The sequence below is a fragment of the Panthera onca genome, chromosome D1 (assembly GCF_046562875.1).
Source record: "Panthera onca isolate mPanOnc1 chromosome D1, mPanOnc1 haplotype 2, whole genome shotgun sequence".
NCBI lineage: Eukaryota > Metazoa > Chordata > Mammalia > Carnivora > Felidae > Panthera > Panthera onca.
In genome coordinates this window covers 75,373,308-75,379,691 of record NC_138348.1, presented here as the reverse complement: position 1 = coordinate 75,379,691, position 6,384 = coordinate 75,373,308, and the positions used below count along the sequence as shown (strand labels likewise).

The window sequence follows — 6,384 nt, the reverse complement described above, 5'->3', positions numbered from 1 at the left end:
TATGAATATGAATATAGGTATTTTAAATATGGTTTAAAATTTTTCTGTGGGCTGTACAGCAGACAAGACTGTGATTGTAAATGGAAATACTGAGAAAGTTAAACCAAGCTCTCATGATATAGTGAAAACCAGGATGCGGGGAAATCGGAGCAGTGTATAAGGAGATGAGGAGCTCGTGATGCTGATATGAAAGCAAGAACAGAGGCTTTTGAAGATTCCACATCCAGAGGAAGCCATGGACTCACTGCTTGTAACCCTTTCACATTAGGACTGGGAACAGACATGTCCCTCTAGAAAACCACTACAGTAGTTACAAGAACAGATGCTTGAAAATGCATTTTAAGACCTCTGATTGTCCTTGGAGCTCTATACATTTTAGCATGTAAAACACCATTAAATGAACATATAGCATTTCCTGGTGTTTGCATTCAACTCCATAAACTACTATAGCCTATGGGTCAAATCCAGCCTGCCATCTGTTTTTGAACAGATGGAGAGCTAAGAATAGCTACTGTTTTTTTTAAAAAAATTAAACTTTCTATTATAATTGTAGATTCAAATGCAGTTGTGAGAAATAGTACAGAGAGTTCTTTATGTACACTTTAGCGTTGCCCCAATATTACTGTAGTGCAATCTTAGTACACCAGGATATTGACATTGGCGCAGTAAGATACAGATCATCACGAGGATGCTCACGTTCTTTTATAGCCACACCCACTTCTCTTTTACCCGGTGCTCCCTCCTTGTCCCAGGGCAGCCACTGATCTGGTCTCCACTTCTGTCATTTTCTCATTTCAAGAATGTTTTGCTGTCTAACAAAATACAACCATTTTGGATTGACTTTTTTTTCACTCTGCATAATTCTCGAGCGGCCTCTAGGGTTTTTTATGCATCAGTTTTTGTTTTTTTTTTTTTTTTTTTTTTTTTTTATTGCTGAGTGCTATTCCATGGCTTGGATATACCACTATTTTCTTAGAGCTGTTTTTAAAAAAAATTTTTTTAATGTTTATTTATTTTTGAGAGAGAGAGAGAGACAGACAGAGCGTGAGTGGGGGAGGAGCAGAGCGAGAGGGAGACACAGAATCCAAAGCAGGGTCCAGGTTCTGAGCTGTCAGCACACAGCCCGACAAGGGGCTCGAACCCACGAACTGTGAGATCATGACCTGAGCCAAAGTCGGATGCTTAGCCAACTGAGCGATCCAGGTGCCCCTTCTTAGAGCTGTTTTTAATAGCATTTACTCACATTATTCATAGTGGCCCAGGTTTGTAGAAGGTGTTTAAGACTGGCTAACAACTTAGTCTTATCTTGGATTTTCTTTTAAAATTGAGAATAGAACTAGTTATGAGTTAAAGAATATTTCAGGATGACATGTTGGGTATACACTCAAAAGCTACACTGATACCAATTCTATAAACAGCAAATGTGAGTGTAACTTTTTTAAGCTTATTCACATTTTGAAAATGCACCCTCATTTGTTTTCAAGTTGAGTACTGTAAATGGTTCTTGAAAGTCCGCTGTGGACATGATACACTCAGTCCAACTAGCTGGGGGCTTGGGAGTGAGCTGATGTGACCATCCAATGCGCAGTCTCATTTAGAGTTAAAAATCAAACTGCGTGACCCCAAAGTGACAGTCCCGGGCAGCATCCTTGGTTCCTCAGATAACACAATTCCCAAAGCTCTCATCATCCTGGTTATCCTCCTGGTTGGCTTTCACTTGCAACGGACCATTCTTTCAAGGAAGTCACCAAAATTCTGAAAGTCACAGTTGGTACAGCACTGAGTGACAGTAGCTTTGGCATTTGATATTACAAAGTCACTTTCAGGAAAATATGTTCTCCATTCTGGGTCAAGGGGAGGTAAAACGGGAAGACTAAGACTCCCCAACGGCGTCTTGAGTTATGAGGTATCCAGATAAAGGTGCGTGTGCATGCTGCCTTTAGTTGGGCTCCAGGGTGCCCGGCTCAGCACTGTCCCGGAAGTCCTTATGAAGAGCCGGTCTCGGGGGTGTGACGCCAGCTCCGGGATGATTTGCTGAAGATGGGCCCTGCATTAGTCATTTTCTTTTCTCTTCGTCCAGTTCTGCCAAGATTCGCTGGTAATTTTCTTCTCTCTCTGTCCAGTTCTGCCAAGATTCCAACTCTATTTTTGCTTTGAAAATCTCTTCCAGCTTCCAGAAGCTGCCTGCGTTCCTCGGCTTGTGGTCCCCTGTTCCGCCTTCCCAGCCAGCATCGCTGCATCTCTCTGATCCTTCTTCTGTGGTCATTTCTCTCACTGACCTTTGTTTTGTACCTATTTGTTTTAATCATTCACCGGCGGAAGGACATCTGTGTTGTTTCCAGTTTGGGGCTATTATGAATAAAGCTGCTATGAACAGTCACGGAGAGGTTTGTGTGTGTGTGAACAGAAGTCGTCACTTCTCTGGGATCGATGCCAAGGAGTGCAATTGCTACATCATATGGTAGCTGCCAAACTGTTTTCCAAAGTAGCAGTACCACTTTACATTCCCACCAGCAGTGCGATCCGATTTCTCTGTGTTCTTGCCAGCATTTCACGTCGTCACTAGTTTTTAACTTTTAGCTATTCTGATAGATGTGTAGCGATATCGTATTGTGGTTTTAATCTGAATTCCCTTAATGGCCAATAATGTTGAACATCGTTTTATGTGCTTTTTTTTTGCAATCTGTGTATTCCCTTCGATGAAAGGTGTCTTCATGTCTTTTACCCATATTCTAATTGGATTGTTTTTTGCTGGTGAGTTTGGAGAAACTTTCAGACATTCTAGATGCTGGTTCCTTTTTAGATATGTGGTTTGCAAATATTTTCTCCCAGTAGCTTTTTTTTTTTTTTTCATTCTCTTAACAGCCTTTAGCAGAGCAAATGTTTTTAATTTTGATGACTTCCAATTTGTCAATTTTTCCTCTTATGAATTGTGCTTTTCCTTCATGTGTAATAACTCGGTAGCTCCCATAGTGTAGAAACTATGTTTTTGTCCTAAAAATTTTATAGATTTACATTCAAGTCCATCATCTATTTTTGTATAATTTTATAATTTTCTAATTACTACAGAAAGTTAATTTTTGTATAAATTATGAGACTTACCTATCTCATGTCTTGCTTGCTTTCCCTATACATTGAGTCTTCAGATTGGGTAGACTGAATCTTCTTTATTCTTTTTCGAAATTACTTTACTTATTCTAGCTCCTTTGCCTTTCCATATAAATTTTAGAATAATCCTGTCTATGTCTACCAAAAAAAATCTTGCTGAAATTTTTATAGAGACTGGGTTAGGGGTGCCCGGGCGGCTCAGTCAGTTAAATATCTGCCTCTTGATTTTGGCTCCAGGGTCATGATCTCACAGTTCATGGGATTGAGCCGTGTGTCGAGCTCTGTGTTGAACATGGAGGCTGCGTGGGATTCTCTCTCTCCCTCTTTCTCTCTACTCCTCTCCCCAGCTCTCTCACTCTGTCTCTCAAAATAAACAAATAAACTAAAAAAAAAAAAAAAAAAAAAAAAAAGGAATTAGGTTAAACCTGCGTATTGATTTTGGGAAAACTGAGACCCTTCCTATGAGTCTTCCGATCCATCATTATAACTCATTTATTTAAGTCTTTTTTTCATTTTTTTTCTCAGTGTTCCAACATACAAGTCCCGCATGAGTTTTGCTAGATTTACACCTACTTATTTCAATAATTAGAATGATTGTGAATGGTATTATAGTTTTAACTTCAGTGTCCATGTGTTCACTGCTGGTATATAGAAATACGATTGATTTCTGGATGTTTATATTGTCTCCTGCAAGCTTACTGACCTCACCTCTTATCATACGACTTCTTTTGTAGATTTCTTGGGACTTTCTACTAGACAGTCATGTCATCTGCAAATAGGGAAAGTTTTATTCTTCGTTTCTGATCTGGGTTCCTTTCTTTTTTTTTTTTTTTTTCCTTTTCCTTCACTTATCACACTGGCTAGAACTTAGAGCACTGTATTTGTAAAGTGGTGAGAATGGACATACTTCCCGTGGTTCTTTTTTTTTTAAACGTTTATTTATTTTTGAGACAGAGAGAGACAGAGCATGAACGGGGGAGGGTCAGAGAGAGGGAGACACAGAATCTGAAACAGGCTCCAGGCTCTGAGCTGTCAGCACAGAGCCCGACGCAGGGCTCGAACTCACGGACCGCGAAATCATGACCTGAGCCGAAGTCGGCTGCTTAACCGACTGAGCCACCCAGGCGCCCCACTTCCTGTGGTTCTAATGTTAGGGAGAAAGAAAGCATTTTCACCTTCAAGTAAAATATTATCCGTAGGTTTTTTGGTAAGTGTTCTTTATCAAATTGAGGATGTTTCCTTCTGAGAGTTTTTTAATCATGGCAGGGTGTTTAATTTTCTCAAATTTTTCTTCATTAATTGATATGAACATGTGACTTTTCTTCTTTTAGTCTTCATCTGTCTTTAGGTAGATTACATTGATTCATTTTTGAATATTGAAACAGCCTCGAATCCCTGAATAAATCTCACTTAATCATGGTGTATAATTCCTCTTATATATTACTGAATTTTCTTTGCTAATACTTTGTTAAGGATTTTTACATCGATATTCATGAGAGATATTGGTCTGCATTGTTTTTGGTCTTTGTCAAGTTTTGGGATCATGGTAATATTGGCCTATGAAAAAAATTGGGAAGTCTTCTATTTTCTGGTAAAGATTGTGTAGAATTTGTGTTACTTCTTAATCAAACTTTTATTAGAGTTTTCTAGTGAAAATATGTGGGCCTGGTGATTTCTTTTTTGATAGTTTTAAAATTATGAGTTCAGTTTCCTCAGTAGTTTTAGAATTATTCAAGTGATCAATTTGATAGTGGGTGGGTTGTGGTAATTTATGTTTTTCAAGGACTTGGTCCGTTTCAACTACGTTGTAAAATAAATATTTGTGTTCATAGCATTTATAACAGTGTTGTTCATAGCATTCCCTTATTATCCTTTTTGATTTCTGCAGAGTCTGCAGTAATATCCCCTGTTTCATTCCTGATATTGGTAATTTGTGTCTTCTTACTTTTTTTCCCCTTTGTCAGCCTTGCTAGAGATTTATGAATTTTATTGATTTTTTAAAAAAAGAATCAGCTCTTTGTTTCACTGATTATTGTTTATTCTGCTTCCAATTTTATTGATTTATGCTATTACATTTTTACTTCCTTCCTTCTGCCTATTTTGTGTTTATTTTGTTCTTTTTGTTATAGAGGCTCGAGAGAGGAGCTTAGATGACTGATTTGAGACTTTTTTCTCTTTTTTAATGTGTTCATTTAGTCTATAGTATTCCCTCTTGTCATTGCTTTAGCTGTTACGCACAAATTTTATGTTACACTTTGTTTCTACTCAGTTCAGTATATTTTTAAATTTCCCTGGAGACTTCCCCTTTGACCCACTGATTATTTAGAATGTTGTTTAGTTTTCAACTGTTTGGAAATTTTCCTGTTATTGATTTTTAGTTCTTTCTTTTCCTATTTTTGATTTTCTGCTTTCTTTCTGTTATTAACATCTAGTTTGGTTCCATTGTGGTGGTAGAATTTACTGTCTATTATTTTGTTTCTTTTAAATATGTTGAAGTTTATTTGATGACTCACAGTGTGGTATATACCTTGGCATATGTTCTGAGGGCAGTTTAAAAGAATGTGTATTCCACTGGTGCTGTGTGGAGAAATCTATATGTGTTAACTAAATTTTGCTGATTGGTGATATTATTGATTTTTTCTGTATTCCTGTTGATTTTCTGCCTAGTTCAATCAATTGAATTTTCCAACTATAATTGTGGATTTGTTTATTTCAACTTTTGTTCTGTCAATTTTTGCTTTTATGTATTCTGCAGTTCTGTGGTTTGGTACACACACATTTAGGATTGCTTTCTCTTCTTGGTAGATTGATCTTTTAGAATTATATAATGTCCTCCTCTTTTCTGGTAATTTGCTTTGCTCTGAGGTCTATATTATGTGAAACTGATATAGCCACTCCATTTCTTTTCACCAATGTTTGTATGATATATCTTTTCTGTCCTTTTACTTTCAACCTGCCCATGTCATTTATTTGAAATGCGTTTCTTATAAACAGCATATAGTTGGGTCATGCTTTTAATCTACTCTGCCATTTCCTGTTTTTTAATTGGTGCATTTAGAGCATTTATATTTAATGTAGTTATTGATGTGTCAGGGCCTAAGTCAAATATTTTATTTTTAATTTTGTTCTCTGTTTTTAATTTTTCTGTTTACTTTTTCCTGCCTTCCTCTGGGTTACTTGAAAATTTCTAAGGAATTCTATTTTGATTTATCAAAGTGTTTTTGACTGTATCTTCTTGTATAGCTTTTTTTGTTGGTTGTTTTAGGTTATATTATA

At 37.0% G+C, this 6,384-nt stretch overlaps 1 pseudogene; it reads right to left on the bottom strand.

Annotated features, from left to right (window-relative positions):
- Positions 1-1,481: 1,481 nt before the first annotated feature.
- Positions 1,482-2,626, bottom strand: LOC132660568 (SOSS complex subunit C pseudogene; annotated as a pseudogene).
- Positions 2,627-6,384: the final 3,758 nt, after the last annotated feature.